At 37.1% G+C, this 18504-nt stretch overlaps 1 protein-coding gene across 1 annotated transcript in view; it reads right to left on the reverse strand.

The window, feature by feature from the left end:
• LOC128623070 (xylosyl- and glucuronyltransferase LARGE1) overlaps positions 1 to 5505 on the reverse strand; it is an 81867-nt gene extending 76362 nt beyond the window's left edge. The window contains exon 1 of the mRNA XM_053649938.1: positions 5295 to 5505. The gene's annotated coding sequence lies outside the window, so the exon portion shown is untranslated. The remainder of the gene's footprint in view (positions 1 to 5294) is intronic.
• Between the last annotated feature and the right edge of the window lie 12999 nt (positions 5506 to 18504).

The raw sequence follows: 18504 nt of genomic DNA on the forward strand, positions 1-18504 counted from the left end.
TGCACATGGGAATATTCCTGGACATCGTTCTGAACATAGAGCTTTGCAAATTTGATCCTGTTTGTACCTGAAACAAGGCCTGCCATGCGTATTACCAAGGTCCCCCAGGAAAACACACACACACACACACACACACACACACACACACACAATGTAAATGGCAATAAAGCATAATCGAATTTAAGTAACACTAATGTGATATTCAGTATTGCTTCAAGAACTTTGCCATGCACTCCCTTAAGTCCTTCTTCTTGTTTAGTTTTGTTTTTTGCACTCGACTTTGCACAACATTTTAGCAAATTTGCATGAATTCATGTAATTAATACCCAATGACCATTTACATATGAGGAAATCTATGTAATTAGCCACAAAAGTTTCAGTGGGCATGTAATCCCTTATTGTGAAAACACAGCAGTCCAAAGCAAAACCGGGGTATTTGCATTTACATATTCATTTTCATTTAAATAATCCTTATCCAGATTTCATTTTGATACTCAAACTATACCAAATTTGACGCTTTTTTCACTGCATACATATAGTGTTAATATTTTAAACAACCCTTTGTACAATATATAGCATAGCCCACATAGATACATTTAATCCCTTTTTCATAGCCTTCAATTTGCACAATGTTTGAAAGGCAACATTGGGCAGAATGTGATTTTTTTTTTCTTTTTTCGAAATAGAGAAAATAAAAAATGGCCTTTTAATCCAGCTAACCGATTAAACGAAGAAATAATCGACAGATTAATCGATTATCAAATTAATAGTTTATTGCAGCCCTATGAGTATATTCTGTACCAAGCTGGTAGGACCAGATATCAGTCCCTCCTGCAGTAACGCAAAATCAAGCAAACTCTGCAGTACTCAGATGAGCAAGATCTCAAAATTACCTGACAGATTTGGGCCAAGACGCATTGTGACGTCATCACAATGCGCTTTCAGCCAAAGCCCTCTTTGATTCACATGTGTCGAACATGAATACAGCTAAAATGTCTCATAATCCACAAAAAACTCCAAGTTGCATCAGACATTTTGAAAAAAAGCCACAGCAAAATCAAGCATTTTTGACCACAACAATCACGAAAAAACTCTGCGAAATCCTGTATGGACTGTGATAAGTCTCACCATAAGATAAGTGGATAGAACGTAGATAAGGAGATAAATAAGTGGTACATGTTTTCATGTGTACACCCTTTTATCATATAATGAGCTAAGCCTATCTGAACACATTATTACATAAACAAGCTAAAAACTTGTTATATATTGTGTAGGCTTTCACACATTTAGACAGGAAGGGAGACAAGTTGTGTGACAAGGCTGAAACTGAACTCTGACTACACTCCTGTTCTCCATCTGAAGACCAAATAAAATTAATCTACTGTGAAGATCCTGTCCCCAGATTTATCCTTCCACCCTGACTGAAGCGCTATCCTGGTGTAAAAGACAACACACCCCAATGACATAACATAACTCAGGGGTTCCCAAACTACAGGCCACGCATGACCCAATGTCATTTCTCTTTATTTACAACGGGGTCATGAAAGAACTTCACAATCTCCTCTTTTCTTTTAGTCATTTACTTTACAAATTAACATTTCATATAATGCTTTAACTATCTATATCCTGAATTGATATATTTCTGTAAAGCTGCCTTAGGACAATGCCCATTCTTAAATGCGTTATACAAATAAAACGGAATTGAATTTAACTATGAAAACAAATTGTGTGCGCTACTATTTTAAAACGTTACTTTCAAACATAGTGTAAAAACAGTGTTCAGCAATAAAAATGGACCAATTTTCTCCATCCATCCACCTCAACAACAGCATTGAGTGACTTAATGGAAGAACAGAAGTTAAGCTGGATTCTTGAAGCATTCTTGAATGTATTAAATCCATGTATATGTGACAGCGGAAATAAGATGCTCCATTTCAAATATACATCCTGTTTTTAAGGACTGTGTCAAGAAATACAAGTTCACTCTTCCCACTACACTGGTAAGTAAGTGCAAGAGTTAGCCCTTTATTTTTAATTGTCACTTATGTTAAACATAGAAGAGGGAAATGGAGGGAAAAATGGAGGGAAAAAGTATGGTTTCATAATGTCCATTCAGGGTCATTTGCCCAGAAGGTAGTGTTGGGTCCGAGTCCACCTTTGTCAAGTTCGAGTCAAGGCCAAGTCCTTAACCAATCGAGTCTGAGTCCGAGTCAGACTCAAATCTGAGTCCTTAATGGCCGAGTCCGAGTCGAGTCTGGCAGAGTCCAGAAAGTAATTAAACTGAAAAAGATTTTAAATTGCCAGAGCACCGAGCTGGTAAATTAGTATTTTAACTTTCACAAACCAATGGCAATATAAATGTAACAAACAATACCACTATTACATCTTGCCATTGCCATTTAATATTTTTATTTCATGTCATCACCAGCTCAACTAGTTTCCTATCAAAACATGGTTTCAAAGAATAAAAAGGATATAGGAGGTATACGTAGAACTTTTATATGACAAATGTACGAAAATACAAAGGAACCTATTTTGTTATTGTATCACACTATATTGTGTTCTCCACTTCAAGCTGACATTTCAGTGATTTGATTCGTCTCCCCCACAGTTATATAGGCTGCAAGAGAGAGTACAAAGTAGAGTTACATTTAGCAGCATGTCATAACAACAAGCTTCATGCTTTATTACTGCTTTTAATCTGTCCATGAAGAACAACAAACTCATTTCTAAACACAGCTCGGTTCTTGTAACTTTTTTTCAATTTAAGAATGAAGAAAGAAATGAAGAAAATAAATCCCTATCAGCAGGATTTATGATATTTACTACATTAAGAAGCTCATTTCACATTTTATGTGAAATTCAAGACTGGAATCACCAAATGCTAATGTTTAGGGGTGGGCGATATGACTACAATCTTATTTCACGATAATGATACGTTTTCTCAGGTCTATCAGTAGTATTCAAGTAAGAAATACTATGGAAATTAAATAAAGCAATTAAATGTAAAATAAAATAGACTTCACTGTATGAAATATACAGTGATTCTTATTAAATTTACTGAAGTTATTCAGTCAAATGAGTGAGTGAATCATTTACTCTTAGTCTTTTGTTGCTTGATTAACATTAGTGACACAGACAGCAGCAGGTTTATTCGACTGCTGTCATTTTAAGACCTAATGCACAGATCCAATACACTGTATTGACACTCCTTAGATTTTTTCCCCAACTGTTTACATTCACTTAGACATAACCGGCTGTATTTGCATGAATACTCGGCCAGACCTGCATTCTGACATGATGTGTGTGTATTTATTTGACCGTCCAAGCATAATAAGCCACTAAAGAGAACTAAATTCGGTACTCGCACGATGAGGCAGCTTTCTGTGCGCATGCTTCAGGTGTGTCAGGCAGGGACACATTCATTAATTTCTTATCTTAATTTTAAGTTGTTATTTATTTTTTATCTCTTTCTTTTCATGTGACACACAGGTGCGTTAGCTGAACTGTTAATCATCCAGGGCTGAACCCAGATTCTTCTACATCAAAAATCTTTTGAAAACATATTTCTAAAAAGACTGTTTGAGTGCATTTTTTTCTTGGATGTGAGGGCTAATTGATTAAAAAATGCGAAAATTGGACAAAAAGTTGGATTTATCATAAAACTTGCCTTAGGTGTTATCACTGTTTGCAGGACTACCAGACCGATAAACTATAAAATGTTTTGGCTGTCTAACATGATACTAGACTAGATTGGTGTCACTAGCCAAGGGGAGGCACAACTAAGCAATCACTGTATGGGTTTAACTGTTACAGTGCAATGCGATATACATTAGCTGTCATTATGCTCTGCTCATATCATATTCACGTAACTTACACATATTCACAAACTCATATAGACATTTACACATCTTGTTTTCCTGCTCAGCATGAGAGGATGTTACTGTTTCTGTTTCAACCGCTTTACTTGTTTAAAAAAAGAAAAGAAATATGCGCATATCCACTTTTCCTCACACTGACTGTGAGCTAGCGTTTGGCAGAATTGAGAGCTGCCAGCCAATAAGACCTAAGTATTTCCACATATTTTCCTGTAAACCCTGTCTGATTTTGGTCTTGCCTCCATTCACTGATGACACAAAATTACAGGGTGTCTTCTTTTACTGATGTTCAGTTATGTAGTGACAAACCGCTCCAAATGGAGAATTATTCGTGGCTAAAGAAAAAAATCTTCAGGGCTACAGCCCCCAATGCCCAGGCCAGGTTACACATGACGCGGACTCGACTGTACTCGGAATAATTTCCGAGTCCAAAATGTCTGAGTTCGAGTTCGAGTACAAATTTACCAGAGTGTGCGACAAGTCCGAGTTCATTCAGAATAGGACTCGAGTCCAGACTTGACTCCTAGTCTGGGATCGAGTACCCCAACTCTACCGAAAGGTTTCAGAGCCCCTGACCTGTGGTAAAGTTTAGTGGAAACAGGTGTTGGGTCCACTGCCCATACAAAATAGTGTCCGAGATTAAAAAACTAAAAGTACCCAGATGGTCTACTATTTCCGGTACTTTTTCAGCCAATATTGCTCACAACATCCTGTGTGAGGGAGGAGTGTTGTGACAGTTTGCTTCACTGAATTCAAGGATACATTTTATAGAAGTGTAAATGAAATTTGGAAAAATAAAATCAAGGGAAAGATAAATAAAACTATATAGTATAAATTATACAAAGAATAATGAAAAGCTGAAACACAAGAATTAGTTTGTTTACGGTGACAGTGTTCTGTTCTTTTCTGTTACATGACACACTCAAAAGTATGTACTTTTTCCTTCACAAAAAGAGTACATACTATTCTAATGGAATAAATCGTGGCACTTCCTTGCTCTCGCGCTGCAGCTTTTAACGCAGCCGGAAGTGACGTCGGTGAGCGCATAGTCAAAACCCATGCTTCATTTGCACTGTATTTTGTTACGGACGTTTTTGACACTTCGAGCCTTCCATATTACCTTTCCGCATGTTGACAAGTATTTACTATGCAATTTGACCCAACAAACGTGCAAAATACTGTGTGAAACATCACTGCAGCATATTACTGTTAGCAGGTTTAGCTAGCATAACAAGCTAACCGAATAAATAAAGCCTTAAAAGAAAAAAAAATCAGGTAGCATGTGCCAACTGATGCTTTTGACAGACATGACTCGTTTAATCAGTCTACAGGGGAAAACATAGGGAACATTTGTGAAATGTGTTGCTAAGCTCTTACAACTATAAGAGCCATTGTCTACCATAATGGTTTGCTTACCATTGTAAACAATGCGATATCTTCGAGTTTGACATAAAGACAGCAGTCTTGGGAATAGCGCCACTCATTATCCACGAGCCGGGCGCAAAAATATCCTCGATTGTGACAATTCTTCGTTGTACTTCCACAAATCCTTCACTACTAGGCAGACTGTTCCAGTCCTGCTAAATTAACTGTCCAATAGCCACATCCTAAACCCGCATGCCCTGCTCTCCTTTCCCTCCCTCCGGGTTGCTTCCACTAAAACCTGGGAAAAGCTTGGGATCTGGATCTGCACATCCTTTCTCTCTGTGTTTCTCTCACAGTTTACTGAAACCCATTTCCACCGGCAGAAAAGAAAAAGAAATGCACAGCTTACATTTCTCTTTATTTTTTGCCGAAATTTAAATTTTTCAAAAATTGTACTTATTATCTCAAATTTGTTACTTATCTCAAAATTAAACCATAGTTCAACATAACCTTGCAGTAATAACCACAAGAAAATGAGATAACAGGTATTATACGACAGAATTTTTTATATCCTTGCTGAAAAAACCCCCCAAAACAATAGAAACCCTCACAGAATCTGTAATGGTTTTAATGGTTATAATGGAAATTGTATTGGTTTTATTTGAAACCGTAATGGTCCTTGCAGGTCTCTACTGGTCATTTGTTGCCTTCAATTGGTGCCATGTTATGTCTAGTGGATACCATTAAGGACCAATAATGGTAATGGTGATGGTTTGTGATGGTATTTGTAGTGGAAACCATAAGAAATTCTGTAATGGTTTCTGTGGCTTTTCAGCACGGCTAATATGTCAACATTTTGACGTACTGCTACAGTCAAAAATGAAGATTAAAAAATGTTATGCAGTTTCATTTTTTTCTACATTATATGGCCAAAAGTATGCTGACACCTGACCATCACACCCATATGTGCTTTTTTAACATCCCATTACACATTTATTTCCCCTTTGCTCTTATAACAACCTCCACTCTTCTGGGAAGGCGTTCTATTAGATTTTGGAGCGTGGCTGTGGGGATTTGTGTTCATTCAGACACAAGAGCATTAGTGAGGTCAGGTACTGATGTTGGGTGAGGAGGTCTGGGGTGCAGTTGGTGTTCCAGTTCATCCCAAATGTGTTTAGTGGGGTTGAAGTGGGGACTCTGTGCAGGCCACTCGAGTTCTTCCACTTCAACCTTAACAAATCATATCTTCATGGAGCTCACTTTGTGCACAAGGGCATTGTCATTCTGGAGCAGATTTGGACTTCCTAGTTCCAGTGAAGGGAAACTGTAATGCTACAGCATACAAAAACATTCTAGACAATCGTGTGCTTCCAACTTTGTGGCAATAATCTGGGGAAGACCCACATATGGGTGTGATGATCAGGTGTCCATATACTTTTGGCCACATAGATTAGCTGGTGTGAATGAACTCCCATAATTTACGGCACTGCCCTACACCGTCCTGCCCCACACTGCACTGCACCACACAAGTTTTGCACCGAATAGATACAGACAAACAAGTCAAGGTTTTTGTTAAGAGCTGAGTGTTGTCGCTAGCACACTTATTTGAGCCTTAGTCAGGAACACTTTCACTCGCTCACTTTCAGCCACCACTTTAACTTGGTCAGGGTCACAGCGGATCCATCTAGGGGCAATTTATCTGAGCCAATCCAGCTACTGGCATGTTTTTTGGAGGTGGGAGAAAACCACAGAACCAGGGGAAAACCACATGAACACAAGAAGAAACTCCACACAGACAGTAACCCAGGCTCGGGAACCCTGGAATAGTGAGGCAGCAATGTTACCCGCTGCACCACCATGCCACCCAGTGCAGAACACTGCCATTCTACCAGCAAAAGGCATGTTAAATGCACAGATCATGCAATTTAATGTGCATGTTAGTCAAAGCCTTATTTTCTTACTGCAGAACCACAAATATGGTCCACTTGGCAGTCATTCATGATTAGAACTTCAAAGGCATCTCTTATAACGGGATCTTTAAAAGCCTTTCCCAGTCCTGGCCCTGGACCTAATGTTATCAGTCTACAGTTATAAGGGTCTGATTATGAACACTTAACAGCAGCTGGCTAGGTTGGCTAGACAACTCTAATGCTTATGATGTGTATAATCTCCTTAGCAGCCATGTCCTCAGCAGGCATTGTGAGGCTGTGCAGCGATGTGTGACATCTTTCAGTCACTGAGCTTAAACACAGAGTGGCAGATTAGAGACTGAGGACAGTCACCCAGTCCATTGTTTATGGGAAATACCAAAGCAGAAACTAAATGAAGATGAAATCACTGCAGTCTGGTTCAGAAGCACAACACCATACCTTTCTGTCTCAGGTTTTTCTAAAGGTCTATCTACCAATTTGTTATGAAGCCTCATAGACTTAATATCTAATGTAATATCAAATATGCTTTATTAATTAATATATAGCAAATAAACTACTAGACCATATTTAATGTATGTTTTAAATGTAATGTATTATTATTATTATTATTATTATTATTATTATTAGTAGTAGTAGTAGTAGTAGTAGTGTTTAGGTATATGATGAATATTATCAGGTATTGTGACTTTATTATTTGTAGCCTGAATGCTTTGTGAATAAAGTTAGCATTTTTTTGCTGTTCAGCCCACATCTGTTATGCACATTGATTCTGGGCATTTGGTGATACTTTTTCTTCTATTTCAATCTCCTCCTCAAACAGCTACATGTTTGGTTTGCGTGTGTCTGCATTAGATAAACTTTTATTCCAAATGAATAAGTATAAATGTAACTATATACATATCAGCTGGAAGGTTATTTTGCATTGTAGGCCAGACCATATAATTTTAGGCCAGACAATAATTCACCACCTCCACTGGAATATTTTAAAATATATTACCATCACTGAAATATATGTGTCATTAAATAATAATAGAACATCCCTCTCTACCTACTGCAGATCTGAGCATGGGTGACTCATGGGACATATCACGTCCTGAATAATATCTTTTGATGGTGGGCATTATAAGTGAGAATCGAAAATAGGCAGGTGTAATTTTGTATGACTTATGGTGGACAAGCATGCAAAACATTCTGTGATAAATGCTATTTAAAATAAGCCTTTTTTACTGGAAACTTCTTGCTGATTCTGACGGACAGGTAACCCTGTCAGATATTCATGGTTATACATACATACAGTACCTAGCATTCTATTTCACGCCTCCTAACCAGCAATCACCTGGATAGTGTAGGTTGTTAAAGTGTATGTACTTTTTCTTTTTTTATTAGAAACATTTATCAACATAGAGACTGGTAGGTGGCAGCTGCAAAAAGATGGCTTCATATTCAGAAAAGAAGAGACTATAGCACTCGCTCAGTTTTCCATGCGCAGTTGCTTTCCAGGATTTTTACATGCACTTGCAAAAGTTCTTTTTTTCATGACTAATGAGTAATCGGTTATTATGTTTTTACTGTGTCTCTGAATCGAACTCAGCAAACAAACTAACCCTGTGTTCTTATACTAACATTTGGATTAAATATGGAGAATATAGACACATTTCCGCAGTCTGAAGCTATCTCAGACCATTATCTCATCTCATTTAAATTGCATATTGATCATAATATTTGCACCTTGCCACACTACTGCATCAAACGTACATTCACGTCAGCTACAGTACTGCACAGAGTTTCATCAATAACCTCCCAGAGTTATCAACTATAATTGGATCACCGTCTGATCCCAAAGAACTTGATCAGGTGACTGAATTCTTAGAGTCAACGTTCCGCTACATGCTAGATAAGGTAGCGCCACTTTAAAGGAAAATAATTAGAGAGAAAAAGCTAGCACCCTGGTATAACGATTACACACGCACCTTAAAACAGACCGCTCGACAATTAGAACGTAAATGGCGTCAAACCAAATTCGTAGTATTTCAAACAGTGTGGAAGGAGTGCCTTCTGAACTATAGAACATCTCTAGTGCTGCTAGATGAGTCCATCTCTCCACCCTAACTGAAGATAACAAAAACAATAATAGATTTCTATTCACGAAAAATTTAGCAAAATTAACTTTGAATATAGTATATAAAGTAGCGATGATTTCATGTATCTTTTCATTAGCAAAACTGAAAATATTTCACATGAAATTCAGGCTATTAATTTAAAACCAGACAGTCTTATAACTAACTCTGTAGATAATAATAACAATATCCGATCAATGATTAGAATGTTTTACTCCCCTAAGAGAGACCGAATTATTTAATTAATTTCTTCATCAAAATCATCAACTTGTATACTAGATCCCTTACCTACATGTTTCTTCAAGCAGATTATTCCAGAAGTAATCAAACCCCATCTAAAAATAATCCATTCTTCCCTTAACACTGGCTATGTACCTAAATCATTTAAACTAGCAGTTATTAAACCCCTGATTAAAAAATCTGACCTCAATCCCTGTTAACTGTCCAGCTATAGGCCAATATCAAATCTTCCCTTTATCTACAAGATCCTAGAAAAGGTTGTAGCACAGCAGCTATCCATGTACAACATAGGAATAATATTCATGAAATGTATCATTCAGGATTTAGGCCTCATTATAGCACAGAGACAGCGCTGGTTAAAGTGGTAAATGACTTGATACTGGCCTCTGATCAGGGTTGTGTCTCCTTGCTTGTGTTGCTTGACCTTAGTGCAGCTTTTGATACCATTGATCATACTATTCTCCTTGGTAGACTAGAAAATGTTGTTGGCATTAAGGGAACGACCCTTAATGCCAACAACTGGCTCAGGTCTTGTTTGCTCAGGTCTCCTGGCTCAGGTCTTGTTTGACTAATCGCGATCAGTTTGTAGATGTAAATGGCGACTTCTCTGTGCATACTGAAGTAAAGTTTGGTGTTCTGCAAGGTTCTGTTTTAGGCCCACTGCTTTTTACTTTATATATGCTACCTTTGGGTCAAATTATTCATAAACACGGAATTAACTTCCACTATTATGCTGATGACACACAGCTGTATGTCTCAGAGAGATACTCACATGACACTCCTGAGATGCCAGTAATCCTGACCCTTTCTGCTCTCCGGACCTGCCTGATCCTTCCTGGTACCCTACTTCTGGTTGGACTTCTCATCAACTGGAGACTACATTCTGCTGCTGAAGATGGCCCCAAGCTGTGCAGCCTGGAGATTGCTGTCGATGGCGGCACTTGAAGTAACATGGGAATGGTTTTGGACCTCAATTTCACATGGTCAATTTTGCTGTAGTCGCTAGGACTACGGTTGCTGCTATGGGTTTAGGACTGCAATTACCACATACTTTTACACTATCCGTTGTTACCCAGATGAGGATGGGTTCCCTTTTGAGTCTGGTTCCTCTCAAGGTTTCTTCCTCATATTGTCTTAAGGAGATTTTCCTTGCCACCGTCATCACCGGCTTGCTCATTAGGGATAAATTCACACATTTGAAATCTGTATCCTGTGTTTATATGTTTCTGGAAAGCTGCTTCGAGACAATGTCCTTTGTAAAAAGAACTATACAAATAAAACTGAATAGAACTGAATTCTCATCAGCAGCAATGTACCATGAGAAAGTGCCCAGAAGCCAGTTATTTTCAGTGAGAGCTGACAAATATTAGTGACAGCTAAGCAACATGACAAAGTTGAACAAAGTTAAATTGATGCATATTAGATGTGAATCGAGGTTTTGACAGCCAGTGGAAGTGGTGGTGGTATCCACTTGTAGGCTGTGATTCACTGCATGGATGCATCTTATGTAAGCATATGTAAGCATTTCTGACCAGCATTTTTATTTATTCTGGGAAGACATCTGATTTGTTCACATTGTGTACATTCTGTAACTACCTTGTATGCATATCATCATTTGTGTGGATATCGCAGTAGCCCGGGGCTACCACTACAACTACTGTATAGCAGCCAGCAGTGAAGTAAAGATAACAACACTCACTACCAAGCATAGAGAGATTTGAGCAACACACAAAAAATCACTACCAGTATCAATGTAGAATAATATGTGAGAAAACGTTTTCCACTCCTTCTTACCATCATATATTGCCTGTTTGTTTAAAAAAATAGTTTCGCCTTTCCTCCATTAATGTGTTACACATTTTTGACTATAGCCTAGCCATAAGCTAGGCTTGGACTAACAGCCATAAGGTAAATGTTAGGGTTATGTTCCCTAGGTTAGGTAATAGCAGTACCTTTTCGTACAAATTCTTACGTTTTTATTTAAATAAAATCCAACAGAATCACCAGCACTTGGTTGAAGGAATTTGTCATGAGGAATTTGTCTTAGGAATTTGTCATGAGATCAGGTTTTCTTGCTCTCATTTTGGTCTGCAGACTTCATTTCATGCTTAACTAGTAGTTCACAACACTTATACTGTGGCACATAGCTATTAACCCAGGAGTGTGTAATTTTTGTCCTGCATTTCTAGAGCCCTTCACAGTTGGATGATTTCTCTGCTTTAACACACCTGATTCAGCTCAGCTGTTAATGACTGGGTTGTTCTTTTTGTTCATTCTCTTCTGCATTAAAATTGGATATATAAAACAAACACCTGGGAATATTTACCAGGTGAAGAATACATACTGACAGTGCAGAAGATACACCCTGGATATATAATATGCAGTGTTTGTACTCTAACTACTTCTTTTATTGAATATAGATATGAAACGAAAAACAGCAGTCTCCAGAGTTTACACAGAATGGTGCAAACAACAAAAAACATCCAGTGAGTGGCAAGCATAAATGTTTTGATGATACTGTATTATAACATCCATCCATAGCACTTATCTTACACAGGGTTGTGGGGGAGCCTAGAGCTTATCGCAGGGAACTCAGGACACAAGACAACACCATGGACAGGGTGCTAACCCATCGCAGGGCACAATCACACACGGACATTCACACACCCATTCACACACTAGGATTGTGTGAAATGCCAATTAGCCTACAGCTGTCTTTGGGCTGGGGGAGGAAACCGGAGTACCTGGAGGAAACCCCCAAAGCACCGGGAGAACATACAAACTTTGCACACACAGGGTGGAATTTAGATCCCATTTGCTATTATAATAACCTAGGTTCCACTAGCAGCGTAGCTGTGGGGATTTATCCAATCTGCCACAACAACATCAGTGAAGACAGCCTCTTATGTGATTATTACTTATTATGGGAAGGTCTGGTGCACAGTCGACGTTACACACACACACACACACACACACACACACACACACACACACGTGCAGGTGCATCTAAAATTTGAATATCATGGAAAAGTTAATAATTTTATTAATTTTAGTAAATTTCAATAATTTTATTATATATATATATATATATATATATATATATATATATATATATATATATATATATATATATATGAAAATATGATAATATATTCCAGATTCATTACACATATAGTGAAATATTTCAAGCCTTTTTTTTGTTTTAATCCTGAGGATTACGGCTTACAGCTCCTGGAAATCAAAAATCCAGTATCTGAAAATAAAGAAATTAAAATACAGAAATGTCGACCTTCGAAAAGTATGTTAATTTATGCACTCAGCACTCCTTTTGCACGAATTACTGCATCAATGCAGCGTGGCATTGAGGCGATCAGCCTGTGGCACTGCTGAGGTGTTCTGGAAGCCCAGGTTACTTTGATAACGGCCTTCAGCTCGTCTGTATTGTTGGGTCTGGTGTCTCATAGATTCTCTATGGGGTTCAGGTCAGGCGAGTTGGCTGGCCAATCAAGCACAGTAATACTATGCTCAACAAACCAGTTACTAGTAGTTTTGAGTTAATTAGCTGATTAAAACTCTTCTCAGGTCGACATTTCTCTATTATAAATTCTTTATTCTAATATTTAGAGAAACTGGATTTTTGATTTCCATGAGCTGTAAATATATTATATATTACTGTATTTATATATTATGTACAATATATGTATATATTGCATATACAATATACAGACAGTATATAAATGAAATAAAATATTATATACAGAATTAGTACATTGATTTGTGGATTAACAGACCTCCTCCATACCCAGTGTTACTCTGACATCTGGGAGTTTGGTGTATCATTCACAGTGAAGGCAGCAGAATCTGTCTACACTTTGCCGCTGCGATTCTTTGCTGTGGTATTAGGCTGAGTTTTAAAAAAAAATGTCAGCAGCAACCAGTGAGTTCCCTTATAAATGAAGCAAAACATATTAACAGTACACTGAGTCATAGTAAATTGTACACAGAAGGATGAAAAGCTTTTTAGTGTGGGTTCCATATGTCCATTGCTACATCATGTAACAGTCTGTAACCTTTTTTAATTTGTTAGCTAAAATAGACTAGTGACCTGTAAGTGGGAAACAAAGCTGGTGACAATGTAGAGATGTTTTCACTGCTAAATTACTGTGGTTCATGAATTTGTGCTATTGGGTTTGTTTAGTACACTGAATTTGTCTTTAAATATTTAAATCACAGTGCAGCCTGAATAGTTGTTACCTTTGAGTCCAAAGGAGGAAGGTCCTTATTCCATAAGTACTGTGTAGCTTTCAGAGAGCTGCTTAAGAATGGACCATGGACAGAGAAATCCTGTTTATTTCCTGTGTTACTTCCTGGTTCAAGCATTCCATCTTCTATGTCTTGTTTCCTGCACTCTTATACTTCACATGTGTTTTAGTGTGAAGGAGGCAACATGGGTAGGAGATTCCAGGCTTCTCCACAATGCTCAGCAACACAAAATTGAAACAGATTAGGGCTAAAGTTTTTCTGGTGTTATCTATTAGCTACAGTGTGAGGATATTTTACATTTATGGCATTTGGCAGACACCCTATCCAGAGCAACTTACATTTATGTCGTTTACCCAGTTGAGAAGTTGACAGTTAAGGTCCTTGCTCAAGGGCCCAATGGTGGCAGCTTGGTGGTGCTGGGATTTGAACTAATGAATTTCTGATTAGTAGTCCAATGTCTTAACCACTTAGCCAGCACTGCCCCATTTTAACTTATCATGTTTTGATTTATAGTATCACTTTATAATTTATGCTGTGTGACATGTCATGGGCGAGACTTATATGATGTAATGGATACGAAATTCATCTTCATTGACATTGAATGACAGCCCAGTTCTGCTCTGCTCTGAGTACTTATTCCCTGATCAGTTTTTGTACCTGTTTGTCATCATTAGCCTCATTTTGTCCTATTAATCTGTACATTTATACCCCTGCTTGCTGTTCTTTCTGATAGTTCTGAGTGTAGCTTCTCATGTTTCTTCTCGTTTTCCCCTCTAGCTTCTCAGTACTTCATGTAAATCTAGTCATGTCTTGTTATAATCCCAGCCTCTCTTTTGGATTTATGATTACGGATTTCCCTTTGTTGTCTTTTCATCCCTAATCTAAATGTCAACCGTAATTCATGAATAGATTTTGATAAATAGACTCAGCGATTAGGTCTTGCCTCTGGGTTCTATTTATTACACTTTCAAAATAATGCAGGGAAGGTTTGCCCATATACTTTCTATAAACATGACACTAGGATAATTTGAAAGCCATCACAGAGATTAGTGTAATAGGTATCACAGATGCCTCCCCATCTGTAGGATTTTATTTAACAGCACAAACATCCTGTACACATTTTACCTCCCCATTTCTTCATGATGTGCTTGAAATAATGGCATTTTAATAATTGTATCAAAGGTGTACAAAGGGCCAACCTCATATTAACTATGCTGACTTCTTTCAGGGCTGGTGACTACAAAATTATTTGCTCTAATAGCAGAGCTATACTTCATTCAGGCAATTGTGCGGTTTAACCATGTATCGTTAAGTCAGGAATTTAAGAGCCATCTGTTCCTGTTGCAGTTGTGAGTGCTGCTTACTGAAACATAAAATAATCTGGATGCCTTAACCTACATTTACATTAGCATGTGATAAGTTTGTATGCCTGCACTGTCAGGCTAGGCTTTGTAATAATGTGCTAGGCTTTGTAATAGTTATGTTAGCAGATTAGTAAAAGCAAACTAACTGCACTAGCTAAGTACACTCATCAGAGGCACCAGCAATCTCTGCTACTTCCTTCCAGACTGTATTTTTCTTTTATCTTATGTCTCTATACAGTGCCCTCCACTAATATGCTCACACTTGGTAAATATGACCAAAGAAGGCTGTGACAAATTGTCTTTATTGTTCAACCTTTCTATCTTTTTTGATCTTTTGTTTAAAAAAAAAAATCACAAAAATACTTAGCTCTCATGGATATCAAACAATTACAGACACAACACAGGTTTATCCAAAATGTGATGTGTGGCAAAAGGTTGTTGAGCTTCACAAAATGGGAAGTGGCTATAAGAAAATAGCACAAGCATTGAAAATGCCCATTTCCACCATCAGGGCAACAATTAAGAAGTTCCAGTCAATTGAAAATATTATGAATCATCCTGGAGTTGCCGTGTGTCTATATTGTCTCAATGCACTGTGAAGAGGATCACAGCTGGAGAATTGCAAAGTTGAAAGTTAGTCGCGTTAATGGTTTACTGACCACAAAATCAAGGTCCTGCCATGGCCATCCCAGTCTCCTTGAAAGCCATAGAAAACATGTGGAGTGAACTGAGAGGAGATCTGGAGAGATTCTGTATGGAGGAATGGTCTCAGATCCCTTGCCATGTATTTTCCAACCTCATCAGGCATTATAGGAGAAGACTCAGAGCTGTTATCTTGGCAAAGGGAGGTAGCACAAAGTATTGACTAAAAGGGAAGCAATAATTGTTGCACTACTATTTTTAATAAAGATTTTCTTTGATAAACCTTATAGCCACTTCCCATTTTGTGAAGCTCAACAACCCTTTGCTGCACACCACATTTTGGATAAACCTGTATTTTGTTTGCAATTGTTTGGTAACCATGAGAGCATTTTTGTATTTTTTGTGAATTTTTTTAACAAAAGATGAAAAGGTTAAACAATAAAGACAATTTTTCAAAGCCTTCTTTGGTCATATTTACCAAGGGTGCCAATATTAGTGGAGGGCACTGTGTATATTTAATGAGACGTCATATAATAATGAATAAGATGAAACCATAGTTTTAAGTTTCTCTTACTTTTTTGTGTGAGACAGTAAATGGGCAGTAACTGCGGGTAGGAACTAAAGTTGTGACCACACCCTTCATAGGACAGAGCATCATATACTCACAATGCATTCCTCTGGAATAGAAATGGACAGTCCAGTAATAGTAATATAGCAAGTGAATGTATATATATATATATATATATATATATATATATATATATATATATATATATATATATATATATTTGTGTACAGTGTTGTAGTGATCTTATTTCATTCCACTTAAGAATATCATTGCCTGACAAGAAAGTCATAAGTGCCATATAAATGCATATGTATATTATTTTTTCCACCTCAGCCGCAGCCTGTGTGCCAGTTCCTGCATGTCTATTTATTACAGCAAATCAATGCAGCATCTTTACAGCTACTTCAATAAATGCACAAACTTCCTGAGTTGCAATTAATTTGTTTTATATGGCCTGTGCTTTACAGAAAAGGGTTTGTGCTGTTTGGTTTAATGTAGTGTTTTATGCTGTTGTTCTAAAACTGTAGACATGGCATAATAAAGTAAGATAAATTTATTAACCAGATGCAGGCTCACAATGTTTCAAATTCATGCCTGTCATAGGAAACCATATATTGAAAGAAAACACCTCTGTATGTTGTAAATGTATTGCGCTTAAAAAAACATTCACACTGCATTGATGCCGGTTACGAAAATAGCAAAAAGCAAAATTAGGTTCTGTTCTAGCAGCAAATGAGCAAGCTGTTGTATACTAAAACAACAGCTTATACTGTATGTACATATAACAGTTTACTTGTCAAAGCTACAGTGTTTATCAAAATATAGGATTCTGTAGCTGTTTCTATGTTACAATGATCCAAAAATGTATTCAGTATATGGGTGGTACAGTATCTCACAAAAGTGAGTACACCCCTCACATTTTTGTAAATATTTGATTATATCTTTTGTTGCCAGCGGTTTAGACATTAATGGCTGTGTGTTGAGTTATTTTGAGAGGACAGCAAATTTACACTGTTACACAAGCTGTACACTCACTACTTTACATTGTAGCAAAGTGTCATTTCTTCAGTGTTGTCACATGAAAAGATATAATCAAATATTTACAAAAATGTGAGGGGTGTACTCACTTTTGTGAGATACCGTATGTGTATCAGTTTCCAGTCCTACAAAGCTGCAACAATGTAGAGCCACAATTCTCAAAGTGGGGTTAACAGAAATCCAGATAATTAATTCAATCATTAATCTTCAGTAATGAAGATGAATTCACCCACTTATTCCCACCTAGATACAATTTAATGTAACCAATCCTCCTAGTGGCAAGTTCATGGGAGATTGGAGAAAACAGGAGAACCTGGAGGAAACCCGTGAGGACATGAGAAAAACATCTACAAAAGATGCACAATGTACACTATAACCCGAGCACAAAATCCAGACAATAAATACTAACAATAAAATCAACAAGGATTCTCAATTTTATTATTATTATTGTTATTATTATTTTAATGATGCTACGTTGTGTTAATGGTGATCATTAGCAACTACTATCAAAGTTGCTACTATCATGAACCCAATTTACTGGTCACATAAATATATCTAATAATGTCAACTTAATCTAACTACAATTTTAATAAAACTACTAAAATCTACCTCATGTAGATTTTGAATAGGATGCCCATAAAAAAGAAGTGCAAGGTTATTTAAAATTATTTATAAATAAGGTCTTAAAGCTTTAGAAGTGTGCTGTTACTAAGAAATCTTAAATGGTATACCAGTAATGTGAGACCTCTTCTGTTTTTCATGTCAAGTGACATGCTATATAAAACCTTTGTGTTATCTAATGACGTTTGACAAAAAAGATTTTGAAAAATCTTAATAAAAACAGTAATCTTAAAAATTCTACTATACCGCCCTCTTATTGGTGGGTTTTAAATGAACATCAGAGCAGAGGTCATGCTGAGATTTCAATAAAAAATTCTTACACTGACACAAAGTGTAAGTGCATACATTGTGTCTATGATGTATGAAACAATTTATATTGTAAGATATATTGCAAAGACTGGGAGAGGGAAAAAGGTATTACGGAGTGCATCATGTCTGATCACCAGATTAGTTGGTCTTCATTTGGCCTTGGTCTCA

Source organism: Ictalurus furcatus, chromosome 19 (genome assembly GCF_023375685.1).
Source record: "Ictalurus furcatus strain D&B chromosome 19, Billie_1.0, whole genome shotgun sequence".
In the NCBI taxonomy this organism is placed as follows: domain Eukaryota; kingdom Metazoa; phylum Chordata; class Actinopteri; order Siluriformes; family Ictaluridae; genus Ictalurus; species Ictalurus furcatus.